The 13,160-nt window shown below is 28.0% G+C and overlaps 3 pseudogenes; 1 reads left to right on the top strand and 2 right to left on the bottom strand.

Moving 5' to 3' along the window:
- Positions 1-635: 635 nt before the first annotated feature.
- Positions 636-1,223, top strand: LOC145982416 (cytochrome c oxidase subunit 3 pseudogene; annotated as a pseudogene).
- Positions 1,224-1,622: 399 nt separating this feature from the next.
- Positions 1,623-3,124, bottom strand: LOC145982415 (NADH-ubiquinone oxidoreductase chain 5 pseudogene; annotated as a pseudogene).
- A 74-nt stretch (positions 3,125-3,198) lies between these two features.
- LOC145982414 (NADH-ubiquinone oxidoreductase chain 4 pseudogene) lies at positions 3,199-5,251 on the bottom strand (annotated as a pseudogene).
- Positions 5,252-13,160: the final 7,909 nt, after the last annotated feature.

Raw genomic sequence — 13,160 nt, 5'->3', positions numbered from 1 at the left:
TAAATATATCACTAAATTGAATAAGAACATTCCAGGGATTATTAATAATCCCAGCCCCATTTTGATTAATACAATCACGAACCTCTATATTATATAACATAATAATAATAAAGTTACATGAAGAATTTAAAACATTTTTAGGGATAATTAGTCACCAGGGAAGAACCCTAATATTTATTAGTATATTTTCAATAATCTTATTTAATAATTCAATAGGATTACTACCCTATGTATTTACTAGATCAAGTCACTTAGTATTTACCCTAACCCTGGCCCTACCAATATGATTATCATTTATATTATTTGGGTGAATCAATAATACAAAACATATATTAGCACACCTAGTACCGGAAGGTGTGCCAGCACTATTAATACCAATTATAGTAGGTATTGAAATAATTAGAAATCTAATTCGTCCAATAACTCTATCAGTGCGACTAGCAGCAAACATAATAGTTGGACATTTAATAATATCAATAATTGGAAATACAGGAACAATATTAGAAATTATTGGACTTTCAATATTAATTTTAGCACAAATTATATTAATTATTATAGAAACAGCCGTAGCATTTATCCAATCTTATGTATTTGCCTTATTAATTGCTATTTATTCTAGAGAATCAAAATAACCAATGTCAGCAAAACAAAACCACCCATATCACCTAGTAGATCAAAGCCCATGACCAGCAACAGGAGCTATTAGAGCAATAATATTAACAACAGGGATAATTAGATGATTTCACCAACAAAATATAATTCTATTATCAATAGGAATAACAACTATACTTCTTACAATAATTCAATGATGACGAGATATTTCACGAGTGGGAACATATCAAGGATTACATACAAATCAAGTTATAATAGGACTACGATGGGGCATAATTCTATTTATTATCTCAGAGGTATTATTTTTTGTATCCTTCTTTTGAGCATTTTTCCATAGAAGATTATCCCCAACAATTGAACTGGGGATATTATGACCACCAAGAGGAATTACTCCATTTAACCCAATACAAGTACCTTTATTAAATACAGCAATTTTACTAGCCTCAGGAGTAACAGTAACATGAGCCCATCATGGGTTATTAGAAAAAAAACACTCACATACAACGCAAGCCCTTATATTAACACTAATATTAGGAATATATTTTACTATTCTTCAGGCATATGAATATTATGAATCCCCCTTTACTATATTATTAAGTGGGGGCTGCTAACTTCCATCTTTAGTGGTGAAACTCCATTAATACTCTCACTATTTCTTTAGTATAAAATTACATTATCTTTTCATGATAAAGCTGAACTTTAAATAAGTTCAAGAAATGCCTATAGAATTATTTTATCCTTCCTAATAACTTCAATATTATGCTTTATTATAAGCTATATAAACACATATAAATTATTAATAAAATTACTATTAAAAATGAAAATATAAAATAAATATTAAAATAATTAGAATGTATTAATTGGATATTTAAAGAACCACTCCTTATATATTTATAGACTCCCTGTCCCCCCATAAGTTCACTTCATCCATAATCAACAGCCTTAATATATAGACCTCCAGTAATAAATGAACTACCAATTAATCCACCAGAGGATAAATAAGGTAAAAATCATATCCCCCCTAATAAATAATATATTATTTTATTATTAAAAAATGGATAAATTTCGAACAAGAAAGATGTAATATTATACCCAATTCACCCTCCCAATAAAATACATATAATTGCCACTATTTTCAAACTAAGTGGGATAATAATAACAAAAACAGAAGGAAATATTAATCATATTAACCCAGAACCACCTACAATAGATAAGAATAATAGGCCTAACATACCTTTAAATATGCCTCATCCCCCATCATCTGAAAAGAATTGAAATGATATACCTCTATAAGATTTACCAACTAAATAATAATTTAATCGAAAACTATAGGCTATAGTTATACCCGTAGAAACTCATAATAAAACAAATATTACTAAATTAAAAGAAGATATACTTAATATTTCCAAAATTAAATCCTTAGAATAAAACCCAGCCAAAAACTGTATTCCACATAAGGCAAGACTAGAAATTATTATACAAGAAATAGTTATTGGTATTTTATTAATTAGACCCCCCATACAACGAATATCCTGAACATCCCCTATTACATGAATAACTACACCGGCACATAAAAACAATAAAGACTTAAATATAGCATGTGTCAATAAATGGAAAAATGATAACTCCTTTAACCCCACAGATAATGTTAACATTATTAACCCAAGTTGTCTTAATGCAGATAAAGCAATAATTTTCCTCAAATCATATTCAAAATTAGCACCAACCCCAGCTATAAATATAGTTAACCCTGACAGTAATAAGAGTATCCTACCAAAAACAGTATATATATCAGTATATCTCCAAAACGAATTAATAAATAAACTCCAGCAGTAACCAAAGTAGAAGAATGAACTAATGCAGAAACTGGGGTGGGTGCAGCCATAGCTGCCGGCAATCATGCAGAAAATGGAATTTGTGCACTCTTTGTTATCCCAGCAATAATAATAAATCTAGTAATTAATATTATATCAAAGTCAGAAACTAATCATAAATAATAGATATAATTTCAGCTACCATAATTTAATATTCAAGCAATAGATAATAAAATAAATACATCACCAATTCGGTTAGACAAAGCAGTTAATTTTCCAGCAGAATAGGAACGAACATTCTGATAATAAATTACTAGGCAGTAAGAAACTAGTCCTAGACCATCCCATCCTAAAATAATTCTAATAATATTAGGAGAAATAATTAAAAACATTATAGACCCGACAAATAATAAAACTAAAATAATAAATCGATTTATATTATAATCCCCTTCTATATAAGAACCTCTATAATTAATAACCATAGAAGAGATATATATAACTAATCCTATAAAAATTAAAGATATTCAATCAAATAATATTGTTATGATAATACTAGAACTATTCAAATTAACAATATTTCACTCAATAAAAATTGTAATATCCCTAATTAAAAATATTATCCCTAATAATAATAAAATTATTCTACTAATTAATAAAATAATTGATACTATACTTGTAATAAAAAAATTAAAAACCATTGATCTAAGAACTTTTTAGCTACCAGTAAGTCCACAACTTACTATTCTACTTAAACTACTTAAATAATTTAAATTCAATGAAATATTGGAGAACAAAAAACAATTAAAAAATTTAATGGAAATAAATGACAAAATAATAATAAATATTCACGAATGTTACTTCTTCAGCAAGAAAATACACCAGAGTAGTATATTCCATGTTGAGTGTAAGAATATAAATGTAAAGTATAACCAGCACTTAAAAAGGAGAGTAATGCAACACCTACAAAACTAAAGTAGGATCACCCAATAATTCTATTTAATAGACTAATTTCACCCAACAGATTAATAGAAGGGGGGCAGCTATATTAGTAATTCTCAATATAAATCATCATAAAGATAATCTAGGAATATAACTAATTATCCCCCTATTAATTAATATACTACGACTACCTAATCGTTCATAAGTAATATTTACTAGACAAAATATTCCAGAAGAACAAAGACCATGTGCTACTATTAAAGTAAGACTACCATTTATTCCTCATGCCCCTATAGTTATAATCCCCATCAAAACAAGACCTATATGTGCTACAGATGAATATGCAACCAAAGCCTTTAAATCAATTTGACGTATACAAACAAGACTAATTATTCAAATTCCAACAATGCTAATACCAAATCAAAAAATATTATATTTAACAGCTAATCTCTCAATACAAGAAATAATTCGCAAAATCCCATACCCTCCGAGCTTTAATAAAATCCCAGCCAAAATCATAGACCCACTAACTGGAGCCTCAACATGAGCCCTAGGTAATCACAAATGAACCAAAAATATAGGTATTTTTACTAAAAAGGCAAACACCATTCTAATATATCAATATTAATATATCTAAATATATAAATATGTAAACCCCCCACCTTATAATTTAACATAAAAATACCAACCAAAAGAGGTAAAGAAGCAAGTAATGTATAAAAAAGTAAATATACCCCCGCTTGTACTCGTTCTGGCTGATACCCTCACCCTAAAATTAAAAATAACGTAGGTACTAATGATCCCTCAAAAAACAAATAAAATAAAAAAAAAATTATTCTTATAAAAGTTAATATTAACAATAATAATAAAATAATTAACAAAAATATAAATCTACAAGGATAAAAATAAATAGATATAATACTATTTCTAGCCACTATTATTAAAAAAATAATTCAAATGCTAAGCAAAATTAAAGAGTAAGACATCACATCTAAGCCAATAAAATAACCAGCCCCACATACTCCGATACCAAATCATACTATTAATAAAAACAAAAAACAACCAAAAATAATAGAAATTTGAACCACCATTCATAAAGAACTATTAAATCTCAAAAGGATTAAAAATATAAAATAAAAAATATATTTTAACATTTCAATAATACAAAAGAATTAAAATAATCATTACCATGAGTACTTGTAACTGATACTATAACAGATAGACCAAGAGCCCCCTCACATACACAAAACGAAATAAATAATAAACAAAAATAAGCTTCTTCCTGATTATTAATAAAATAATAAGTTATATATAAATATAAGGATAACACAATAAATTCAAGTCTTAATAGAGTTACTAATAAGTGCCTACGTTAAGAAATAAAGCATAAAAATCTAGTAAATAAAATAAATAATATAAATAATACTCTTAACATAAGTTTTTATAGTTTAATAAAAACAATGGTCTTGTAAATCATTAATGAATTAATAATTCTAAAAACATCAAGGAAGATATAATTACATCATCATTAGCTCCCAAAGCCAATATTTTTATTAAACTACCCCTTGATATTAAAATACAATTAATACTAAAAACTGATATATTAATATAAGCACTAATAATATTATATATAAAACATCCACTATCTATGGGGATCACACTAATTATACAAACTATTACTGCATGCCTAACAATATCCACATTTTTAAAATCCACATGACTTTCCTATGTATTATTTCTAGTATTTTTAGGAGGAATATTAGTTCTATTTATTTATACAACAAGACTTACACCAAATGAAATATTTAAAATAAGAACAAAAATAATAATTATGAGTGTAACTTTAATATTATTATGTTTATTTATATTAATAATAATAGACCCATTATTAACCCCCTCAATACTACAAAATATAGATACTTATACAACCTGAAGAAGTACACCACCCTTACCAGGAATAAAATTATACAACGAATCCATTATAATAATAACTACTATAACAGTAGTATATCTATTTATTACATTAATTGCAATTGTAAAAATTACTAGACTTTCACATGGGCCTCTAAAAATAATTAAATAATTACAAATGACAAAACCAGCACGGATTTATCACCCTCTACTCAAATTAGCAAATAATGCATTAGTAGACTTGCCAGCCCCACTAAATATTTCCTATTGATGAAATTTTGGCTCACTCATAGGAATATGTCTTTCAATCCAAATCTTAACAGGTCTTTTTTTAGCAATACATTATATTTCAAGAACAGATTTAGCCTTTTCTAGAGTAATACACATCTGCCGAGATGTGAATTATGGGTGAATACTACGAACTATTCATGCTAATGGCGCCTCCATATTTTTTATTTGTATATATATACATGTTGGACGAGGAATATATTATGGATCCTACTTATATTTTCACACATGATCTATTGGGGTTATAATTATATTAGCAACAATAGCAACAGCATTTGTTGGATATGTATTACCATGAGGGCAAATATCATTTTGAGGTGCCACAGTAATTACTAATTTACTCTCGGCAATTCCATATTTAGGGACTACGTTAGTCCAATGAATTTGGGGGGGATTTGCAGTAGATAGTGCTACACTAACTCGATTCTTCGCCTTTCATTTTTTATTACCATTTATTTTAATAGCAATATCCATAATTCATCTACTTTTCTTGCATCAAACTGGGTCTAATAATCCACTATCTATTAATAGCAACATGGATAAAATTCCATTCCACCCATACTTCTCAATAAAAGATATATTAGGGTTTATACTTATAATTTTAAGACTAATACAACTCTCATTAATATTTCCAACAACCCTAGGAGACCCTGAAAACTTTACCCCTGCAAATCCACTAGTAACCCCAGTACACATTCAACCAGAGTGATACTTTCTGTTTGCATACGCCATTCTACGATCAATCCCAAATAAGCTTGGAGGAGTAGTAGCACTAGTATTATCTATTATAATTTTATTTATTATACCAATACACCATAAAAGAAATTTTCGTGGACTACAATTTTATCCATTAAATCAAGTATTATTTTGATTAATATTTGCAACCTTTATTTTATTAACCTGAATTGGAGCCCGACCCGTAGAAACTCCATACATTACTACTGGGCAAGTATTAACAATTATATATTTTATATATTTCATTATATCCCCAGCAACCCTACTACTATGAGATAAAATCTTAAAAAAATGACTTCTTGACTGAAACTTTAAGTGTATGTCTTGAAAACATAAAATAGAATATAAATATTCTAGAAGTCTTCACATTCTAATTATTATGCAACTAAATATAAATTGATACAATCAACCCCCTAAAACCAACAAAAAAAATAAATAATTTAAAGAAACCGGAAGAAAACTTTTTCAAGCTAAATATATAAGTTTATCATAACGAAATCGTGGTAGTGTCCCTCGAATTCAAATATAAATAAATCCTAAAAAAATAACCCTTAAGTAAAAAAAATAAGAAAAGTGGTATCCCCCCAACAATAAAATTCTAAATAAAACACTTATAAATAAAATACTAGCATATTCAGATATAAAAATTAAAGCAAATCCACCAGCGCTATACTCAACATTAAACCCAGAAACAAGTTCAGATTCCCCCTCAGCAAAATCAAAAGGAGTCCGGTTAGTTTCAGCTAAACAAGAACTCAATCAGGCTAACGCCAACGGTAAAGCAATAAAGATAAACCATAAATAATCCTGAAAAACATTAAATAAAAGTAAATTATAGCGACCAATTAAAAAAATAAAAGATAGTAAAATTAATACTAATCTAACCTCATAAGAAATAGTTTGAGCAACGGCTCGAAGACCCCCAAGTAACGCATAATTAGAATTAGATGCCCACCCAGCAGATATTACTCTATACACTCCTATTCTCATACAACATAAAAAGAAAAATACCCCCAAATAAAAATTAAATAATAAGGTGTGATATGGAAAAACAACCAAAGACAAAAATAAACTAAAAACTGGAGATATATAATATGGATAATAGTTTCTCAAAGTAGGTAATGTTTGCTCCTTAGTAAATAATTTAACTGCATCAGCAAAAGGCTGAAAAATACCACAAATCCCAACCCGATTAGGCCCCTTACGAATTTGAATATAACCTAAAACCCTGCGCTCAAATAAAGTAAAAAAAGCAACTCTAATTAAAACACATACAACTAAAATAATAAAAGAAATAACTCCAATAAATAAATCTGATATCATCTACTATAAAAAGAAATTTTTCTTCATTATTGAATTCTAAATTCAATGCACTTCTCTGCCATAATAGTAATTATTATTAATCAATATTATATATATAATATAAGTATTTGGTCCTTTCGTACTAAAACACTTTTAATATTAAGAGATAGAAACCAACCTGGCTCACGCCGGTTTGAACTCAGATCATGTAAGAAATTAAAGGTCGAACAGACCATCAAATTTGAAATGCTACCCCCAAATGATATCTTAATCCAACATCGAGGTCGCAACCCCTCCTGTCGATATGATCTCTCAAGAAAGATTACGCTGTTATCCCTAAGGTAACTTATTCTTTAAATCACTAAAAATGGATCCAAATAACAAAAATTATTGAATATTAAATAAAAAAGAGCTAATTATTATCTTCCCATCACCCCAACGAAATACTATTTAATAATATATATAATTATGTTACTAATCAAAACATCATTAAAATAATATAAAGATCTATAGGGTCTTATCGTCCCCTTAAAAAAAATAAAGCCTTTTCACTCTAAAGTAAAATTATATATTAATTAACTAAAGACAGTCTATTCCTCGTCCAACCATTCATTCTAGCCCCCAATTAAAAGACTAATGATTATGCTACCTTCGCACGGTCAAAATACCGCGGCCATTAAACAAATGTCATTGGGCAGGTTATACTTCATATAAAAATCATGAAAAGATGTTTTTGATAAACAGGCGAGAATAAATTTTGCCTAATTCCTTTAATTAATTAAGTAAATATACTAATAGAATCATAATTTCAAAATAAAACCAATTAAAACATATAATTAAGTAAGCAAGTAAAACCAAACTAAATTCTTAATAAAATTTCAAATAAATTATAACAAAATTACAAAAATTAGCAATCTCCAAACCAATAAATATAATAGTTTAATATAAAGTTATAACCAACATATTAACCAGAAGCACATCCCCCTAGTCATAACTAAACATTAATATTATAATATATATATATATTAATATAAAAAATATTAAAATGCAAAGCTATATTAAATATAATTCCCTAATAACTAGATATAAGGTAAGTCGAATAACATTTTATTACAAATAACAATTTTAACAGAAAAATATAACACTTTTACCTTAAAATTAGTCTACTAGCTCCTCACCCTTCGAGAAAATAGAATATTCAATTAAAATTTAATCCTCCCTGATACAAAAGGTACGATTATTGACATCTCCTATAATAAAAATCAATATTTCATATATTTAATAAATCCCAACACTGTACTAATAACCTATAACAAACTAATTCATATACACTAAGTATATAACCAACCCCAATAAAATTACTTTTCATATAAAATCAACTTATAAACTAAATTCAAATAGTAATAAAATTTCTATCAAAATATGTCGAATTGCACGACTAACTACTCAATGTAAATGAATATTCTAACTAACAGAAATATTTTGATATTATATTCAAACTAGGTACACCTTCCGGTACACCTACTATGTTACGACTTATCTCACCTATATAAATGAGAGCGACGGGCGATGTGTGCATGCCCTAGAGCTAATAAACCAAAATGTTATTCTAAAACAAAATTACAATTAAATCCAATTTCAAATATAATTTCAATATATTATCCAAATCAACATAATGTAACCCATCTCCACCCACTAATAAGCTGCACCTTGACCTGAAATATATTTCAACAGAAAAAAAGAATATATATATTTAAATATTCAAATTACGGTGGTATACAAACTGATACTTTACAATAATAGGTCAAATAAAACGCGGAATATCGATTACGGGACAGGTTCCTCTAAATAGAATAAAGCACCGCCAAATTCTTTGAGTTTCAAGATCATAACTAATACTACTCAAACCAAATTTACAATGATAATAATAGGGTATCTAATCCTAGTTTAACATATCACCTTTATAGAATTAATAAAAATAAAGAACAAATTATATTAAAAATTTCACCTAATAAATAAAATATAAACAACCAAAAATCAATTATTACTACAATTAAGCCAACAACTCTCCACTTATGTCCCCACGTCTAACCGCGGCAGCTGGCACGAATTTAGCCGGACAAAATAAATATTAAAATTTAAAATCCTGTAATATAATTTACATTAAAATTAAACAAAACCACACACTGCGAACTAAATTCAAATACACCGTCTCAACCCATAAAAAATTGGCGGAAATTTTCCCTCTCTTTAATAAATACATATGTAAAATTTAACCAGGGAATTTTAAGCTAGAATAAAACTTTAGTTCTAAAATATAAAGAGAGGTTCTTTATTATTATATAGTATGTATTATATTAAATTAAATTATAATTAGAAATTATCTCACGAAAATTTCCTCCCTTTTTATTTTTACTCACTTTCCCATACTATATAGAACACAATTTTTTTTCCCTCAAAATTGTGTTCTATATAGATATATTAACTTCTTTTTTCTCTAGACTCAATAAGTATTAAAATGACATGTTAATTAAGTCAATTACTTTAAGTTAGACTACAAAAACTTAAAAAAAATTGGATAAAATTAAAAAGGATTCTGAAGTATTTTATATTATTTAATAAATAGGTTCTACTTATTGATCATAACAATAAAAGTCTAATAAATAGTATTATTAACCCACTATTATAACTTATATATAAATAAGATGTCTGAAAAAGGATTACCATGATAGGGTAAAGTATACATGAAATTTAACATGTTCTTATTAATTTATTTGTAACAAAAATGAATTTTTATAATTGAAAGAATTAAACTTTCTCCAATGGTATCAAACCCCATAGTGCATCATACACCAAAATATAATAAAAAGGTAAGCTAATTAAGCTAGAGGGCTCATACCCCACATATGAAGGTCTATAATTAATCCTTCCCTTTTTAATACTCACAACCCCCAAGAAAATAATATTCCTATTGACCCTCACAATAGGAACCCTCCTTTCTATTTCTTCCACCTCATGATATGCAGCCTGAATAGGCTTAGAAATTAATCTAATATCTTTTATCCCATTAATTTCTACACCAAATAATCAACGAAATACAGAAGCATCACTTAAATACTTCCTAATTCAAGCATTAGCATCATCAATAATTTTGGCTGCAGCATTAATTATAATTAATGCTGCAAACTTCAATATACAGATCCAGCTTTTAACCATAGCTTTATTAATAAAAATAGGAGCTGCTCCATTTCACATTTGAATACCAGAAGTTATAGAAGGAATAACATGAATTAACTGCCTAGTAATAACAACTATTCAAAAAATTGCTCCATCAACATTGCTTAGTTATGTAATTGACAATTTAAACATAATTTTAATTTTAACAATTAGAACATCAGCAATTATTGGAGCAATTGGAGGATTAAATCAAACCTCGTTACGAAAAATTATAGCCTTTTCATCAATTAACCACATATCATGAATTATTCTAAGAATAACATCAGAAGATAATACCTGGTTAACATATTTACTACTATACATCCTTATAACTACCTCTAACATTATGTTATTTTCAATAAACAAAACATACTACGTCCATCAACTGTTTATATTAAAACTTCCGCCCATTAAAAAAATATCTTTATTCATATCAATATTATCTCTTGGTGGACTACCACCTCTACTAGGGTTTTTACCAAAATGGATAGTCATTATCCAAACAACCAACTTTAAGCAATTAATTATAATTATAATCCTAATTAGCATATCGTTGCTAACCTTATATTATTACTTACGAACCTCACTTACATCAATTTTAATAAATTATAAAACTAATATATGGAATATCATTAACAACAAGCCATTAAACTTAAAAGAACAAGTATTATCAGTAGTTACAATTTTTCTCTCAGTATGTGGACTACCTATAATCCAACCAATTTACATATCTCTATAAAATCTTTATAAGGTCTTAAGTTAATTTTAAACTAATGACCTTCAAAGTCATAAATAAGGGGTACTCTTTTAGGCCTTAATACATATATGTATCACCCTGAAATTGCAGTTCAAAATTATTATTCTTAACTATAAAGCCAAAATTTAATGAGAGAGTTTTAAACTCATACATAAATTTACAGTTTATCACCTATAACTTCAGTCATCTCATTCTTGCAACGATGATTATTTTCTACTAACCATAAAGATATTGGTACAATATATTTAATTTTCGGAGTATGATCAGGAATAGTTGGAACATCATTAAGTATCTTAATCCGTATAGAATTAGGTCAACTAGGAAGTTTAATTGGAGATGATCAGATCTACAATGTGATTGTAACTGCACACGCATTTATTATAATTTTTTTCATAGTAATACCTATTATAATTGGGGGATTTGGAAACTGACTAGTACCTTTAATAATTGGAGCCCCAGACATAGCCTTCCCACGATTAAATAATATAAGATTTTGATTATTACCTCCATCATTAACTCTACTATTATCAGGAAGAATTGTAGAGAGTGGTGCAGGAACTGGTTGAACAGTATATCCTCCCCTATCTGCAGGAATTGCACATGCCGGAGCCTCTGTAGATTTATCAATTTTTTCATTACATTTAGCAGGAGTATCCTCTATTCTAGGGGCAGTAAATTTTATTACAACAGTAATTAATATACGAACTATAGGAATATCCATAGAACGAGTACCATTATTCGTATGGTCAGTAGTAATCACTGCAGTTCTACTATTATTATCACTACCAGTTCTAGCAGGAGCAATTACAATGCTATTAACAGATCGAAATTTAAATACCTCATTTTTTGACCCATCTGGTGGTGGAGACCCAATCTTATATCAACACCTATTCTGATTCTTTGGACACCCAGAAGTATATATTCTAATTCTACCGGGATTTGGAATAATTTCACATATTGTAACTCAAGAAAGAGGTAAAAAAGAAACATTTGGAGTTCTTGGAATAATTTATGCAATAATAGCAATTGGGTTCCTAGGATTTATTGTATGAGCACATCATATATTTACTGTAGGAATAGATGTTGATACTCGAGCATATTTTACTGCAGCTACAATAATTATCGCTGTACCAACAGGAATTAAGGTATTTAGATGAATTGCAACACTACATGGAACACAAATTAATTACTCTCCATCAATATTATGAGCATTAGGATTTATTTTCTTATTTACAATAGGGGGATTAACAGGAGTAGTATTAGCAAATTCATCACTAGACATTGTGCTGCATGACACATACTATGATGTAGCACATTTTCATTATGTATTATCTATAGGAGCAGTATTTGCTATTATAGCAGGACTAGTACATTGATTTCCATTATTTACAGGAGTAATAATAAATCCAGATTGATTAAAAATTCAATTTATCTCAATATTTATTGGAGTTAACTTAACATTCTTCCCACAACATTTTCTAGGATTAAGAGGAATACCGCGACGATATTCGGATTATCCAGATGCATATACAATATGAAATGTTGTTTCAAGATTAGGATCAATCTTATCATTTACAGCAGTAATT

The sequence above is a fragment of the Lepisma saccharinum genome, unplaced genomic scaffold (genome assembly GCF_977018435.1).
Source record: "Lepisma saccharinum unplaced genomic scaffold, izLepSacc3.1 HAP1_SCAFFOLD_162, whole genome shotgun sequence".
Classification (NCBI taxonomy): Eukaryota; Metazoa; Arthropoda; class Insecta; order Zygentoma; family Lepismatidae; genus Lepisma; species Lepisma saccharinum.
This window is presented reverse-complemented; position numbering and strand designations above follow the sequence as displayed.